The following is a 17,050-nucleotide window of genomic DNA, read 5'->3' as shown; positions in this document are numbered from 1 at the left end:
TTGCTGGTTGAAGTCTTTTAACCACAATGTATTGTGGTGCATTCTGCCCCTGTGTCCTAAAGCTGATGCATTCCTGTAGCTTTCTTGTGCCTGGAGTGTGCCTGAGAAAATCACTGTGCTGAGCCTTGCCCAGAACAGTGATCACCACAGTGATCACCCAGCAGTGTCACCACTGGTATGGCTCATGGGTTTAGTCTTTTTTTCTTTTTCCTTTTTTCCGTTCCCCTTCCAATAAAAATATGTTTAAAAAAATAATAAAAAATATTAAGAATGTAATTATAAACCATAAACCCACCCTCTGCCTCGAACTCACCCAAAAGAAGAAGCAAAACCCCTCAGGAAAGCCTGGGCACTGCGACTGGCCTGGTTTTGGCCGGGGAAGGAGGTAGAAAGAAGATGGGCAGAGGAGTGAGAAGTGCTCCCTGGCACAGGCTGAGAGAGGAAACTGGTTTTGAGCAGGGCGGTCGGAGGCGCTTGGCAGAGAGCGGTGCCGGCGGGAGCAGAGGGGCCGAGCTGCGCTCCGCTCACCCTCCAGGTGCCCCCGCGGGAAGGCGTAGGGTGCGCTCAGTGCTGGTGAGCGAAGGCAAAGGAAGAAGAGGCACTCGGGGCAGAGGGTCGAGGAGAGCGCTCTTGATGGCAGTTTGCTCTGTAAATTCCCATCTCCCTATATAAATTCTACCGCTCTTTTATCGCCCATGAGAGCGAGCGGAAGCGTGTTCATGTCCTGGCCGCGGGCCCCAGGGCGGGGGGAGGCTGCCGGGCAGAGATCCCGCGGCGGAGCTGCCGACCCCGCGCCCGCCGGTAGCGGATTCTTCGATGACTTTCGCGCTGCCGCTAAGGCTGTTTGTTTTGCTTTGCGAAGTGCTAATCCGAGAGCTCCTTGGCAGGCGGTCGCTCTCGCTGCTTTATTTGCACTCGCCTCACGGTGGCGTTTTAAGCACATAAACAAAGCCCAAGTGAGCGGAGAGGCATGTGTGTTTTCTGGTTTACCTTTATTGGAATAACAGTTCCGTTAATGTTTTGGATAAATCAAGACTGTCTGTTAAAGCGGTTCAAGTATAGGAGATGCGCGATGCTCGACGTCAGTGGAGAGTTTTTTAATCTGTCCGGCCGGCGCAAAACCCGGCTGAATTAGAGCGAGAGTCTGTGTCATCTGAACAGCAGAGTCTCACCTGGGGTTGTGTTTTCTCCTCCTTCTCTCTCTCTCCTCCCCCAGCCCCCCAGGAGAAGTTTACAAAGAACGCGATTGAAAGTGTAAAGCAGCAGAGGCCGATGTTAAACTCCAACTTGATTTGAGTATAACGATCCGAGACACAGCCCTGAGCCGCCGCCCTCATTAATACAGAAGCATGCCCCTGGGACCTGAGTTACCCACAGAGAATAAACACAATATAGAGTCATCTTACCTCCGAGCCGAGAGAGCAACGTCAGAGGTAGGAGAGGGAAAAGTGTGGCTCTCCTTCATCCTACCTCGGCCGGTCTGTCGCAGGGATCCGGCAGCGCTGCCGCCGCCTGCCCAGCTGGGATCCGCTCCCCGGCGTGCTCCCCCCGCCCTCCGGCAGGCAGTCCCCAAACTCAGCCCAGAACAAATCCAGAAGTCAGGGGCAGCGTTTCGAGTCAATCCATGCTGGTGCCAATCCCCCAAGGCTTCTCTCCGCTAGAGCGTGGAAAAAAATTGCCGGTTACCCTGAGTTTTTGTCAGGCTTTTCTGGCAATCTAGAAGCAGGTAAGGCGGCTGCTGGCTGCCAGCGATTCCCGTTGCACTTGCAGAGAGCAGCAGAAGCCGGCAGAAGTGTGGTCTGCTCTTCATTAGGGAGGGGGGAACGGACCCTGGAGGTGATGCAGTGAAACACTTCTACTTCCTTGCATTGTGTTTGTTACAGATGATGGGCGCTCTCCGTTTATAACATTCACTTTAATCATGCTCAAACCCAACCGGAATAAGTTCCGATCCTCCTCTTTAGTTTACATTGGACTTGTCAAAGGATTAAATAAATGAAACTTTATTTGACCGTGGAGTTTACAGACCCTGGGCTCCCTGAGCGCTCTGGCCTTATTCTAATTCTATAGCGGTAATTACCCTTCGTTTCTTTAAGTGCAATAGATTTATTGCCTTAGAGACTATGCACAGTTTGATTGAATTATTCATTTTTTTTCTTTGGTGTAGACTGCATCTGGGGACTGATGTGACGTGTTTTTTTTTTTTTTTTTTTTTTTTTTTTTTTTTTTTTCAGGAACAAAGGGAATGTGGAAATGAAAGAGAGAGGGAGAGAGAGGCTGGCAGATGTGATGAGATGCGGTGAAGGTGTATCCAGCTTGGCACTCCCACTCCTCTCTTCTCCTCTCATTGCAGCCCTGGGTGACTCTCAGGCTAACACAAACAGCTTTTCTTCCGCAGCCTGCCCTCTGTCACTGTAAGTACAACAGCTTTCTCTTATCAGCATGCAAATTCCATCCACTCACTACCTTAGCCTGGTGTTTGCACTTTAGATTTACAGAGAGGACCTTTAAAATGAACTTTCCGAGACAGGAAGGGGTTTTCATGTGAAACTTGCTTTTATTTTCTTTGTAAAACTTTATGTGGTTTTCCAGTCCCCCCCCCTCTCTTTTTTTTTTTTTTTTTTTTTTTTTTTCCAAAGGGGGGGTTGGAGTGAGAGATTGTTGCTGCGTTTTTTGCTTCACTACCAAGATGATGCACATTTTCAAATGAAATTAAAATCTGCTCGATCCTCTTTCCGCCAGGACAATATACTGTGTTGGCAGAATATACTGTCAGGAATAGAGTTTTTGTTTGCTTTGAACGTTATAAAATGTAAACGTCCCCTAAATTTTTGAGGAGATCGCCAGAGGTTCTTGTTCTAGGGAAACTCGTGTCAGCTGATGGATTTGCTTATGAAGAAACGTGCAGTAATATGCTTCTGTTTAGTCTAACAAAACTTTCTCCCAATAGGATGATTAGGCTTTAACTTCTTGTCCTTTAGCTTTCTCTCAGATGCTGTTGATTATTTTGCAGAAGTTTATCTGAGCATCTTTAACAAGCCTATAAAAAGTCTTCATTATCGGAGAGTGTCAGCAGAGGGCATTTATAAATATGCCTGTTAATTGTCCGGCATTAACGGGGGAGAGAGGGGAGTTTAGAATCGGGTGAATGACTTTTAAGGTGGAATTTCTTGCCCTTTTGAATCAAAACTTTTGAGACTGTTCCAGCAACTCTACAGGAGTTGTAGGTTTACCCATCATCCTAAAGATGCGGTGTGTAAAACTTAACACAAAGGCAGATTGCTTTGCTTGTTGAATATTGCTTTGCTTGTACGTATTTAATGAGAAAGACAGTGCAAAATGCACTGACAGCTGCGAGCAGGTAAGTGCCCTGACATGAACTGCGCGCCTCCGATCCCTTTCCTCTGCAAGGACCCACAGCGGTTCAGCATCCCTCCTCAACATCTGCCTGCGCTGGCTGCTCTGGCTGGTTTTAGCCTTAATGAAGCAAAAGCAAGGGAAGTAATTTAAAACCCTATCCCTAAAGGTATGGTAACGCTAAAAGTAAAAGCGTTTTCTTGTTTCTCAGCACGTGTACATGTATCTACACGGCGGGTGTTCACTTATGCAAACAAAGAGAGAACCACAATTATTCCTGTGCAGCGCACATACACGCAATATTTGCATACAATGCCCAAGGAGTCCTCTTTTCCTACCGCGGAGAAGTTGTAGCGCTCTGGCACTGTGTTACATCTGTGACTTAATTGATCACACAGGGGATGCAACAAGCTAGAGAGTGTTAGTTGCGCTCTGCCTGGGAACGTGGACGCTTCTCTGCGGTGTCCTGCCCCAGCCGAGTATCATTCCCTGCACAGGATTTTCGGGAATGCGGCGAGATGCTCCCCCGATTTGGAGCTTGGTGGGCGGTTAGAGTTATCTGTTGCGTTAATTATCTCTTGTCCCATTACCACCTCGTTCTTAATAAGGAGGACGCTACATTTGAGGAGTGGGTTTTTAGTTTGGGTTGGTTGTTTGGTTTGGTTTTTTCTTTCTTACTAGTTTCTTGAAAGAAAAAAAACTTCCAGTTACAAATTGATTGGGTTGCAAACTAAGGCAGGATAGTTGGTATTTGTAGTCTCAACATCTCTTTTCTTACACAGGTCGTTTTTTTTGGCGCGCCAAAGCTACTAGTTACACAGAAAGTCAAGATGTTGCCCTTACTTGCAGCAGGTTTAAATGTGTTACAAGGTTTAAATGTGTTACAAGGAAAGTCTTAGTGACCAGTCACAGGAATTCTTATAATTAAAGATTAAAATGGACATAGCAATATCTGGAAAGGCAGCTATTTCCTGCTGTTAAATTCATAGCCCAGGTAACTGCAGCAAGGTGAATACTTTGAATTAGCTGAATGCAGGTGGATACAAACTCAGAACTTACAATCTTACAACTTACTCCCTGTCTCCGAATTTGAGGTTTTTAGTATCTTTTATTAAAATTGAAAGACTGTACAGAAATTAGCTAACATGCCCTCAGTTGGCTAATTTGATAATAAAGCTTTACCAGGTAATTTTAAACTTCTGTTTTAAGGTATTTGCTGCTTGCTGAACAGGACTCGATTGCTCACATTATAGTAGTAGAATTGCCAAAAACACTAGATAGAATAAGTCCTTTATTCCAAGAGATTCTGAATTAAAATTAATTATCCCTGGACTCGACTCGAGAGGGACGATAGTACCTCGGTTAGCAAGGTAGAGAATGCAATGTGCAGGACTCGAGTAGAGTGGTGAGTTTTACACCTTGTTAACAAAATGAAATAGAGCCAGATCAGATCAGCCCGATGCCATCACGTTAATGCTGAATTTTTATCACGTTTTTATGAAGCAAGATTCATTCGCAGTGGGGCTGAGTATGCTTCTGGGTCTAACCTGTTCCTCAAATTTTTACTTAAGAGAGGAGGAAAGCGAAATCAGGCTTTATCCTAGTCGTTTTGGCCTTGATAAGTTATGAAGCTATTTTAAAATTTAAAAGTTTCTCTGTTACTAACTGTTCCAGGCGCCTTCTGGAAAATGGGGATAAAGTGCCAAAAATACAGAGATGAATCAACAACTTCTTTCTCTCTCATTTTGTGGGCTTGAGGTTGCTTTCCGCACTCCCATCTTAACAACAGTTTAGCTTAGGTGTGAATACTATCAAAAGAGGGAGACGTTAGCTTTGCAGCGCTGTTTGCCCACCTGATCTGCGGGCCCCTGACAGTTTGAAAGAGTCTTTTATGTTTACCTTTGGAATGTAAAAATACAGCAGAGATACTTGCTTTTGCAAAACTCTGTGCCACTGGTTGATTTTCTGCTCAACTCCTTATAGTTTTTCCTTCTTTCTCCCAGATTTTTTTCCGTCCCAATTAGCACTTCCAAGGGAGCGTGGGTTCCTAAATTGGTATTCAAACTGATATTCAAGTCCCTATCCCTTTTGGTAGGGAGAGGGGGAGGTATTTATATATCGCCGCTGCTAAAATCTCTCGGCGTCGCCACGAGAATCCCAGCTTCAGCTCGACTCCATCCTAAGTCAGTTTTTCTTCTCCGGTCATACCTGTCTTTCCCTTTTAAACTGTGCTCACGTTTTACCTTTCTGTTGGGCGCGTCACTAAACAGTTTGTGGACTCTGAGTGACTTCTCCTTCCTCCTCTCCTCTGTCTGTAGCTGGACTCCCATCTCTACTATAATTTATACTTTATATTTCATCTGCTTTTTACCCCGACAGGGCTATGGGATCGGGCTCCTCAGAGCCCCATTTATCAGCTGTCAGCAAGCGCTTGCTGAGCGCTCTCCTCGTCCCCGCTTCTCCACCAGTCCTTCCCATGTCCTGCAGATTGTCTTTCTCCCGCTTTTTTTTTTTTTTTCTTTTTTTTTTCTTCCTTCTTTGCGAGCAGGATCCTGGTATGATTTTTTTTTTTTTTTTTTTTCTTCGCGTGTGTGTGTCTCCCCACGCACTCCCCAGGAAGGGCTGTGCCGGGCGGGGGAGGGCCGGCGTGTACTACGCCGCTCCCCCCGCGCAGCCCCGGCCCCGCGAACCGGCTCTCCCGGGACCCCCCCGCTCCCCCTCCTCCCTTTCCGGCCCCCCCCCCCCCCGCCCTCACTCCCCTCCCCGCCCTCGCACCCCCTCCCCGGTAACTTTCTAGTACCTTTCCTCACCACTCCGAGCAATCAGTGGTCATTAGAGGAGAGAGGTTTAAGGTTTCATTTGTCTAATAGCAATGTGAGTGGTGATAGCTTCTCGGGGATGCGGCTGGCAGCCTGGGGTGATTTCACTTTCTGTTTTGTGCTCACTTTCTCCGCAGTTGTTGCTTTCCCCGCTCGCTCGCTCCCAGTCTCCCTCTCTCTCTCTCTTCCCTTCTCCCTCTCTCTCTCTCTCTCTCTGTGTTGTCTCATCTTGCCTGTGCTGTCTGGGCGGGGGAGCCCTGCCTCCTTTTGCCTTCCTCAGATCAATGCCCTGGCCACTCACTTTCTGATGTTGCACGACGGGAAATGCTTTGAATACTTACGACATGGCCGCTCACATTGATTGCCAAGATTGACAGCAGTAACCATCGCCTTCACTTGTTTCAGGAGGGAAAAAAAAATAATAATGAACCTGACTGTAACCAAATCTCCAGGCAACCCATCCGCAAACTTCTAACGATCGGGATCCTGCACATCCATGGCCCGGAGAAACACCAGCAGACTCTAGTGCATTTATTTTATTTATTTTATTTTACCGAGTTACCACCCATTTATTCTTCTTTCTCTCTCCCCTTTCACCTTTCACCTCTTCCTCTATTTTTTTTTTTTTTTAATGAAAATTACCGAAGCGCGTTGCAAAAAAAAAAAAAAAGGAGGCTCTCCCATTGCTTTGTGCCACACTGGATCCCGAGGAGGTAACCAGGAAAAAAAAGCCCTATTGTGTTGTATACCTGTTGTTTGCTGTGCTGTGTAGTGCTGCGTGGCTTGGTGGTGGCGGTGGTGGTTTAATGGGTTTTCGCTGGATTTATGTCGCTTTGCAGGAGAGAATCCGGTTCCCCCTGCGCTGTCTTTAATGGGTTGTTAGTTGCAATTGAGTGAAGCAGCAGCGTCCGGAGGTAGATCTGTTGTTTAGGTTTTAACATTGCTGATTTCCCCCCTCCCCCCGCCTCCCCTTGCACGATTATTTACTTTTATACCACGAGAGTGGGTTTTTTGTTGTTGATTTTTTTTTTTTTTCCCCGTTAGGGTTAGGGAAAAGTAGTTATAGTCCCGTCCCCGTGCGAGTTTCCGGGGATCCAAAATCCTGAGATTTCACAGACGATGGGGACCCCAGTACCTTGAAATCACAACACTTTCTCATCCTTCCCTAGTAGAGTTTATTTTAAAATGTAGTGACAGATCAGCGTTGTATTTTAAGATCACGCACGGCAGGCGAACGCATGGTGCTAGGAAGATATTATACGTACGGAACTAACACGAGAGGGAGAAAGAGAGGGAGAGGAAATTAAAATCCGAAATAAATCTTTGAGAGCACAGCGCTGCTGTCATTACTCCGAAAGGCTCGCATGGTTTTACTTTTCACGCATAACCCTAAAAGACACGGGATAGAGAAAAGTGAACGGAGTTTAGTGGTTCTTTTAAAATCTCCGTTAAGTTTGAGGTGGGTAACTGCTTTGAAGTTCGCCACAAATGAGTGCTGTCCATGGAGCATGGAATAATACAAAGCTCCTGGAGTGGAGGCGGTAATGTTGATTTTGGCCACACCGGGGCACTGTCCCGAGGACTTGCAGTCCTGTGGCGGCGCCTTATCTCTCCAAGCAGAGGGTTTGGATAAAGTTATACTGAAAAGTTTAAAATTGATATCGCATCCTAATTTGTGATACACAAGGAGGGGGGAATAAAGCAGTCCATCATCAGAGAGCTCTGTTTACACCGGGGGAATGGGAGATGTGTGCCGCTTTGTGGCAACACTCGACTTGGGATTTCTTGCTGCCTTAGCTCTTTGCCGGAGGTCATGCAAATCGACCTTAAAAGAATGCATAAGCCATAAATTAAAATAAACCCTTAGCCAGAGGCTGATCCATAAGTAGACAATACCTAACCTGGACAAAACGGCTTCCTTTGCGAGCTGAAAAAAAGAATAGTGCCTAAACTAAATGCAAAGTAAGTTTTCAGGAAGTATTTAACTTACTATTATTTTTATTTAAAAATAAAATAGTGGCAGTAGCAACAAACTAGCGCAGCTGTTTACAGACGGTGCTGTACGATACGAGTAAGGCAAGGTGTGTCTGGTGAAGAGCTTGTTCTTTTCCTGGCTTTCCCTACCTTCAAAGCTGTTTGTTTTTTTGATTGGGGATAAGAAACCTCTTTAACCGTATAAGCAATTTAATGTTTTATCTTGGATAATGCTGAAGAGTTTATGAACAAATCTGGGTTGCCTGCAAATGTCACATGCGCGCACACAAGCTGTGTCTGTATATAATAGTCTCGGGGCTTGTTTTTTTTTCCCGCAGTTTTTGACAATTGTTCCATTCATGATCCTGAAAGGAATCATCAGTGGGAGCTAATGAGTGTGCCTCTGCGGCTTGCCCTGCTCCGGGGAGGAGCGGGCACCGGCGCTGCCGCCGAGCCCGCTCGTGTAATGCATGCACGCGTGTACCGGCGGCGGGGTCGCCCCTGCGTGAGCGCAGCTGTGTGTAGATACGTGAGGGAGAGCATATAGGCGTGATGTGAGCAGGTACTTCCACGCGTGCACTAATAATTGAGCTGCCAGAGAGTTGCTCCTGTGCCGAGAGAGCTTCCCAGCTCCCTTCCTGAGTTGTGCTGAGCAGCGTTGAGCAGTTAACCCGCTTTGCAGCAGGGGCTGTGTGCTTTAGCAGAGCAGGGCCTTGAGGTCAATCAGAGGCACTGATCATATCGATTTGATTGCTGTCTTTGCTTTCTGCGGACGGTTTCGCCGTAGTTGCTTTTGTTTTGTTTTGGGGTGGTGTTTTTTTTTTTTGGTTTTTTTTTCTTTTTTTTTTTTCTTTTTTTTTTTTTCTTTTTTCTTAGGACAGGAAGGAGTGAAAGTGGCAACGTGAAAAGGCAATTAGTGTTGTGGCGGGGGGTGGGGGCTGCAGGGAAAGTCAGCCTGGTGGGAGCCTGGGGAGGACAGATTAGTTCTGTCCCAGGGGTGTTTCCCAAAAACATAGACGCTGAAACTTTCTGTGATAAAGTAATATATCTTCGCCTGCTGTTTGTAGATAAGGTATATGTTTATTAAGCTAATTTAAATAGCCTTCGGCACACAAGCGGCACTTTGTTCCTAATGTTTTCTTTTACCCCCCAAATTTTAACATTTTTGATGTTTCCACCTTCAGTGCTGAACGTGAGGGTGGAAGAACAGTTTTATCCAGTCCCCAAAGAGGGTTTGAAGTCCAAAAATTAACGAATATCCCCTTCTGAATTCGTGTAATGGAGTAATTTTGAAACCTGTTTTGAGACTTAGACTTGACTTGACTTGTTTTATTGACGTGCTTGTGCCCACTCATTTAATTAAGCCATTATACCATAAAGTAAATAATGAGAATGAATGTAAGATATGTGTATGTAGTCTGCCATTATATACAAATATTTCCTTGGAAGAGATGCTTTAAAAAAACTTTTTTTCAGCACATCATGGTTCTTTGGCAAGATCTTATTGCAGGTTTTTGTTTTGAGCCAGGATATTATGCGTTTTTCTGTGCTCACAACGTTATATGCACACTACCCTCGGAATATAAACAGCAAGGATACCTAGCAGCTCATTCTAGTAAAACTAAGAAATAATCTATTTATAGTGAGTACATTTAAAAGAAAATAATGAGGTCATTTGGAGTATGCTGCAGTTTGAAGTAGCTCAACACCTGGCAGAAACTACATACAGTTTTTCTTCAGACTCTGCACTATCCATAACTTTTCCTTATAATACATTCTTGTGTTAAGTGAGAAAGGCTGTTTGTAAAACAATCCCCTGGCTGGTTCCAGTGTTGGGTGAAGCTGATCCTGTAATGGCATTTTGTTTTGAACAGTTGCTGTAGTTGAAGTTCCCTCATAAGGTAAGGTGGCACTGGGTCTGAAAGGAGGTCCAAATGCCACATTTATAATTAGACTGCCAATTCAGCACATTGTATCTATTGCTATACAGGGATATACTGCTGTGTCTGGTCTCTCAATAGACTGTATTCAGAATTAGCCAATTCAACTGCTTAAACTTTGGAGTCAAATTTAGAATAGGCAATGAGAGAAGGAAAGAAAGAAAACAATAATGCTTTCTTTTTTCCTCAGCTAGCTATTAAAAGCCAAAGAATATACGGAAACCAAACCAGGCACTGCACTTGGAATCAATGCACCAAGCACTGCCTGGCCAGACTCGCCTGCAAAACCATTTTGAAGCGCACTTCTGCGGGGGGAGGGGAAGGTGAGCCCTGGGCATCGCTCCGAGCACCGCTCTCCAGGCCGCTTCCCTGGCCGCCGCCGGGCTCCCGCTGCGGGGGGGGCTGCGAGGGCTGGGGCCCGGCGGCGGACCCGGCGGGGCTCGGCTCGTCCCTGCCCCGGCCGTGCTGCGAGTGGCCCGCGTCTGGGGCGGTCAGGAGCGGCCCGGTCAACCCCCCCCTTCCCCCTTCGCTGCAGCGCCCTGGGTCCTGTAGCGGCTCTGCCCCCCTGGGGGGGTTAGGGGGGAGGAGGGTGCCGGCCCTCCGCGCCCCGCGGAGCCGTGGATGCTGTCGGAAGGGCTCCCGTGGCGGGCAGGAGCAGCCAGAGCCCCGCGGGGAAGGAGCGGCCGCCGCCGGGGGACCCCGCGCCTTCCAGGGACGCTGGGCCGCGGGCTCCGGCCACTGGCGTCTCCTCGCGTTGTCCCCAGATTTACGGTTCCTGGCTCCTTTTCTCCTGTCATACTTTTTGTTTCACTCACTGATTTATCCAGCCTCCTCGCTGGATAAATAGAACTTTAATTCATTCAGCGATGAGAATGTAAGAGGCCATTAGGTCTGCAATCTCGCATCCTCTGCTAAATGCATTATTTTTTCTCTGTTGCTTGATGTTCAGTACTCTGTTTCTGTACTGCTGGGAGACTTCAGCTGGGCTGCTTCAAAGCTCACTTAGTTCCCTTTTCTGCTAGATCGTAGGGCGCAAACTGGTGCCATGTGTATAACACATCGCATAAAGGGAGTGAGACAGATGGCTGTCTCTCCCTGCACGTTACTGATTCTCTGCTGAACTTACGTAACTCTGGTTCATTTTTTCCTTCTTATGTTTACACTGATGAAAGTGAGAAGAGAAACAAAGCAGAGCCCACCAGTATCCTTTGTAAGACCACTGCTGCCTGCAGAAAATAGTAACCCGTTTCCAGAGTTAGTTGCCTTCACTTGTCAATTGGATTTTGTTCACAAGTGGGAACTGCCAGTGCTTGATCCCTAGCCAGTGGTTTTTAATATGTGGCCGGCAATTGTTTGTGGTCATTTGCAGCTGAACTTATTTTTGCTCAATGGGGAAAAAAGAGAAGCCTTTTGGACACATCTTTAGCATCTTTGATTATATTTTTAGTTGAAAATATCTATGTACGTTTGTAGTTCTTAGGGCCTTGGAGTATCTTGTGGTAATAAAGCTTTGCATGATGATAGCAAAACCAAATACAGTTTTTTCTTGGTGGACATTAGGAAGTTTCTTTAGTCATGACTTTATATCTGCTAAACACTGTAGTCACCTTGGGAGATATCACTTCAGGAAGCATATCCATTAATCTTTTACACTTGGTTTGATTTCCCCCTTAAAAGTGTATAGCTCACACTTAAAGGCTTCCATCAATTTATTTCTTTATTTCATGGATCAAAAATTACTTAGGAAAGAGAAGTCACTGTACACTTTTCTTGATATCCCATACAATGGAGTGATGCATATTTCTTTTTACATAGTGTGACTTGAAAGATCAGTGGGCTGGTTTGGCAAAGGTTGTGTGTAATGACTAATGGTTTAAAAGTTATGTAAATAGGGGTGTTTGTGTCTATATAAGCTGTGTCAATTGAAGGACACATTTTAAAAACATTTCAGTTAATACAGTAAATCCTAGAGATGTGGCTTTGAAACATTTTTGTATGACGTCAGAACCTGGGAGAGAAGTACTGCTTTATTATATATTTGGTAGTTCACATATAGCTTACTTGCCAAATAGCAGCAAAACACAAGGGTGCAAGTTTCAAGTTTGTGCCAATTTCTAGTTGTCTCTTGCAGTGTCTATCTGTGTAATTTTTTTGTTGTTGTTTTGTTTGGTTTGGTTTGGTTTTTCCTTAGGTAGGAATGGAAACTTTAGGGGACTTATTACCAGAACACTGAATTTGATTTTGTATGAGCTGCTTAGAATTTTTTTGACAAACTATTCTCCAACAGTATTTTTTGATGTATCATTGCAGGCCATGAGCTCATAGTATGAAAACAACAAAATATGACTAATTTCTTTCATTAGTGAGGTTGTGTAGTGGGCTGGTGTGATGCCTGTGTGGAATACATGTCTGTTTATTTAGAGGCAGATCTGCACAGAAGGGAGAGATCTGATCGATGTATGTACTGGAAAGCAGACGATTTCTACAGTGATGAAACTGGATAATTACATGTTCCCAAAGCCTTTTCAGCACAGAAGTAGGTGTTCTTTTAAAACATTATTCTGTGGCAACAACAAATATTTGTGACATCATTGTAAGAGATTTCCTGCCAATTTTTAGTTTATTGTCTTTCAGAAAGTCTAGAGTTCTTTGGCACTGGTGAAACTGCTATACAAACCCATCGTATATTCAAGTATTCAGTGAAGTTTTAAATAATTCTCTTTCAATTAGTACAACAGGAACCTGAAAAATGGATTTTCTCTTAAAGAAACAAGAATCAGTACATAGACATTTCTTTCCTCTTGTATATTTTAAAACATTCTTATCTGTTCTGTGTTTACTGTTTTGTCTCCTTAAATTAAGAAGAAAGAAAATAGTATCCCAAGTCTGAAAATCATTGCTTGGAAATTAATTTAGTCAACTATTTCTTTAAGCCATGTGAATTGAAAAGACTAATACAACATTAGATATATTGGTAAACTAGGTTAATCAGAGTCATTCATTTATAGTGGAGAAGAAATATCTATCAGCCGATGTTTGTTTGAAGTCAGGCAAAACATTCCATCAAGGTAATGTGTTTAAGGGTATCATATCAGGCACAGACAGGTACTAGAAGTGATAAAAAACAGATAACCTGCAACAAAATGATTTACAGATGGATCATTATCTTCTACAGAGAGGTCATATGGACCATATTCTTTATAATAAATAAATGTAATTCTGTAGAGCAAGGAGATTCATCTAAGTGGGTCTGAATATTTACATTTGTCCCAAGTAGCTGGTAGAATTTGTCAAAGAAAATTTTTTTTGGCCTTCTTAGAAGCAGCATATTAATGTAAGCTAGAGAAAAGTACTAGGTTTGTATTTTAAGTATTCTTTATTTTACATGTATGATAAATTAAAGCTTGGGAAGCGTTTTGATTCTTCTGACATGAACTTTGTAGTGCATACCATTAAAATACAAAAATATTATGCACAAATTAAAAATGAGAAAAAAGCTGGAAAGTTTGATGTCAGTGATTTGTTAGATTTCAGAACGTATTAGATACACCAAGTGCTCAAGTTGCATTTCTTCTATTGGTAGTAAGACAGGATGTCATTTAAATCATTTTTCTTTCTTCTTGAGCTAGACAGAAAGATGTACAGTCGATTGTTTTTCCAGTTATTGGTTGGCTGACACAAGGCAACAGAAAACTGTAAAACCTCAGAGGTGCAGTATTGATTTGATTCCTAACTGCAAATCCTTCATATCATTGCTCCAAATATCTAACTTTACACCAATATTACCCATTCTTTTTATAGTGACACCATGCTTAGTAAAAAAACTTCTAAGCACTGAGGTCAGGTGTTGAGATTGGATTCTAGTTTATTTTTTATGAATCAGATAAAGATTTCTGTGCATGAGACTGTATGTGAAGATGAGAGAACAAGAACATTTCCATATCAAAGGCAATATATCTGAGGCTGCATAGTAATTAAAATGCAGTGGTTTGGACTCTGTGCACTAGCACTTACGCAGAGCGTTGTTGGGACCTTGTGCAGCATGCAGGCGGTTGTCTCTTGCATACTTCTAGAAATATACTTATAATTTTGTACAAACATTTATGCCAGTCCACACTTTTCTGTGGATAATTTGTATTTCATCCAAACCATTCAAAGTAGAAGTTATTTTTTGAGCAACCCCCTCATTATGGCTTTTGTGCATCAACTATTTTTATTCTGGTTGTTTGTATTTCCTCCTACCAGAATGATGGCTTGTTTATAGTTATATTTTCCTGTGTGTTCTCTGAGACCCCTTCCATATACCACTCAATTTTACTACTTGCTTGAAATATCTTGTATTAGAAACAAGAACACTAGTATCTTTTTAGAATAATTGAAGATGGTGTGATTTCTTACACACCATACTTTATGGCACATTAAATGCAAGTACTGGAAAATAATTTTTTTAATGAAACTATGTATTTACTAATTTCAACTAACTGCTACACAACTTAAGGAGTATAAATATGTTACTATAAGTACCTGCTGATGCAGGAAAATTGACATAAAATACTGCAAAGCACTCCCTATCTGGAGACTTTTCTGCAATAAATGTGACTTTAATTCCTGAATAGATTGCCCTACCGAGGAGCTGTTGCAGAAGGGCTGTTGTTGAATTGTTTACTTTGTAAAGTGTATTGGTCAGTGTCCCAGTGTGGAGGAGGCAGCGAGTGCTGCAAATTTCCTCATTACTCCCAGATACTCCTCCTACAGGGGCTCCATTAATGATCCAAAACTATTGAGGTGAAGCTTTTAGGAAATCTCAATATTTAAACAGATGTTTGTACAGTGGGAGAATTGCATTACATCAGTCTTGCAATCTCATTTTGTCTTGTTTTAGATTACAATTGTTGTATGAATATGTCAGTACATCTATCTAGAATATCACATGTTCAGATATTGTTCTGCCTACTTTTTACATCTGTATTATTGTTGTGGATGGGCTTGTTAAACTGTTTCTGACCATTCGTGGTTAGTATAACCACGTATTTTTGCGTAAGTAGGGGGGGTTAACCTCAGTGCCATGGCCTAATTCCAGCCAAGATGGGATGTAGTTGCCCATCTACTTTCTTCTTATAGTTTTAACTGGCTCAGTCAATCCTCACTTCCGTTCCTCAGTGCAGTAGAGTAGCATGCCAAGGACATTTGCAGCATTTTATGTCAGAAGTACCAAATCCAGCTATTGAGGTAATAGGTGGAACTAGGTAAAGAATCACATCTGGGGAGCTTTCTAGATAAGAGAGGTGCTGTATACTTGACTAGCTTATTATTATTAGAATGAACATTTTGAGGAATTTAATATACATGGTATTTGAATATTGAGTTATTTCAGAGGAATGGTTTGCTATAATTTGATATTTGGCAGATTCTCAACTGGTATAAGCCAGTGTAACCCCATTTACTTAAGTGGAAGGATGCCATTTTACTCCAGGGACAAGTGCATTCCTGAAGACACTATGCAGTTCCTTCTGGATTAAATGTAAAGACCTTTCTGTGACTGTGTTGGGAGAGGGGTTGCATGTGAAGGCCCAATATATTTGCATTGGATTCTCTGTAGAAAAGAACTTGGTTTTAGCTTATGGCTCTAGGACAACTAACAGAAATTCATCTCATGTGAATTGTGCTAGATCAACTGTCTCTCCATATCTAATCTTCCAGTGGGTCTTCTGGTATAGTATATGCAGAGAGGGGGGATTCTTTCTGATGACCTCCTGTAAGTGTGGAGGCTGTGGCTGTGCCTTTTTTTTTTTTCTTTTTCACACCTGATCTGCTGAGGACACATTATCTTCCTGCAGATTCTTTCATGTTTTTCTTCTGTCGGGAAATTAATGTAGGTCACTATATTAGGAATATACTTTATTCAAGTTTTAGTGCAAGTATATGTGGATGTGCACATGAAAAAGTTGTAATGTATTTAAGTAGATATGTTTTGACATAGTTTTAATAGTATTTTTATTATAGTAGTGCCTACAGTTGAGATATTGTATTCACCTCTGGTTTACATGTGTTTACCTATGTTCTTACATTCTGCTGTCTGTATCTATCCTCATTGCTTGCTGGAAAGGTCAAAGATGAATTCCAAGAAAACCCTTTTGTGCTTTCTGGTTACCTTCTGTAAGCTCTAGTTCTCAGTATACTGCTTGTTCTTTGCATGTAGAAATTATGGTACCTGTGGTATTTCTCTCTGAAAGTAACAATGGAATATTTTGATTTATTGTGATTCCTTTTTATCCTGTCAGTGGAAACTCACCCTATTATTTTAATTTCCAGCATTGCCTCTGAAGAATAATGCTTGAATCTGTAATATTTATTTGAAGAATGTAACAATAACCTTAATTAGCCATAGTAATGGAGCTACACCAGTGTGTACTGTAGTGCAGATATGCAGTTTATGGGGTGAATGGGTGTGTCCACTAACAGTTGAATTGAAAACACCATTGCACAACACTCTGTTGGAATGGAATCAAATTACAGAGCCAAAATCAAGATGATGGTGTAGAAGTGAAAGGTTTTGAATGCAGTGAGTGTTGTATAGAGTCTTTTCAGGGAAAGAGAAAATGTGGATAGGTGAAAGGAGGTAGCTGAAGGACCTAAAGAGTAATTACTGAGTATCAGCAGGAATTTCTAATTTATGAAATCCTCATTTGGACATGCTGAATTTAGTTGTTAATGAATTGAGTATATTGTATAACATGACCAAAAGTAAAAGTAAAATTTGTTTTGCTGAATTGTATGTAAGGGGCATTTCTTACAGAGGTGCAAACTTTAAGGCAGAAGCTGTTGCTGATTCTACTTCTAATGGTTGCTTTTTTTTTTTTTTTTCTCCAATCACAGTGAACAGAAATCCCTAGGAAAAAAAAACCAAAACCCAAATAAACCAGTAAAAGACAAATCCTGTTCAAAACTGTTTTGATTACT

At 42.8% G+C, this 17,050-nt stretch overlaps 1 protein-coding gene and 1 long non-coding RNA gene across 9 annotated transcripts in view; one reads left to right on the top strand and one right to left on the bottom strand.

The window, feature by feature from the left end:
* Positions 1–298: 298 nt before the first annotated feature.
* Positions 299–6,690, bottom strand: LOC139804782 (uncharacterized). The gene is made up of 3 exons (XR_011729532.1): positions 6,158–6,690; positions 1,471–1,657; positions 299–1,362 (listed from the first exon to the last, which is right to left on the bottom strand). It is a non-coding gene; the product is annotated as an uncharacterized lncRNA (long non-coding RNA).
* A 65-nt stretch (positions 6,691–6,755) lies between these two features.
* SOX6 (SRY-box transcription factor 6) overlaps positions 6,756–17,050 on the top strand; it is a 329,755-nt gene continuing 319,460 nt past the window's right edge. For 2 of the 8 annotated variants that reach the window (XM_071762377.1, XM_071762368.1), the window contains exons 1-2: positions 7,870–8,138; positions 8,489–8,712. The gene's annotated coding sequence lies outside the window, so the exon portion shown is untranslated. Of the gene's footprint in view, positions 6,890–7,861; positions 8,139–8,488; positions 8,713–17,050 lie in introns of those variants that run through there. The other 6 variants (XM_071762378.1, XM_071762369.1, XM_071762375.1 and 3 more) reach the window with 4 other exon arrangements.

Source organism: Heliangelus exortis, chromosome 18 (assembly GCF_036169615.1).
Source record: "Heliangelus exortis chromosome 18, bHelExo1.hap1, whole genome shotgun sequence".
Taxonomy (NCBI): domain Eukaryota; kingdom Metazoa; phylum Chordata; class Aves; order Apodiformes; family Trochilidae; genus Heliangelus; species Heliangelus exortis.
The sequence above is the reverse complement of the archived record's forward strand: the minus strand, read 5'-3'. Positions and strand labels throughout refer to the sequence as shown.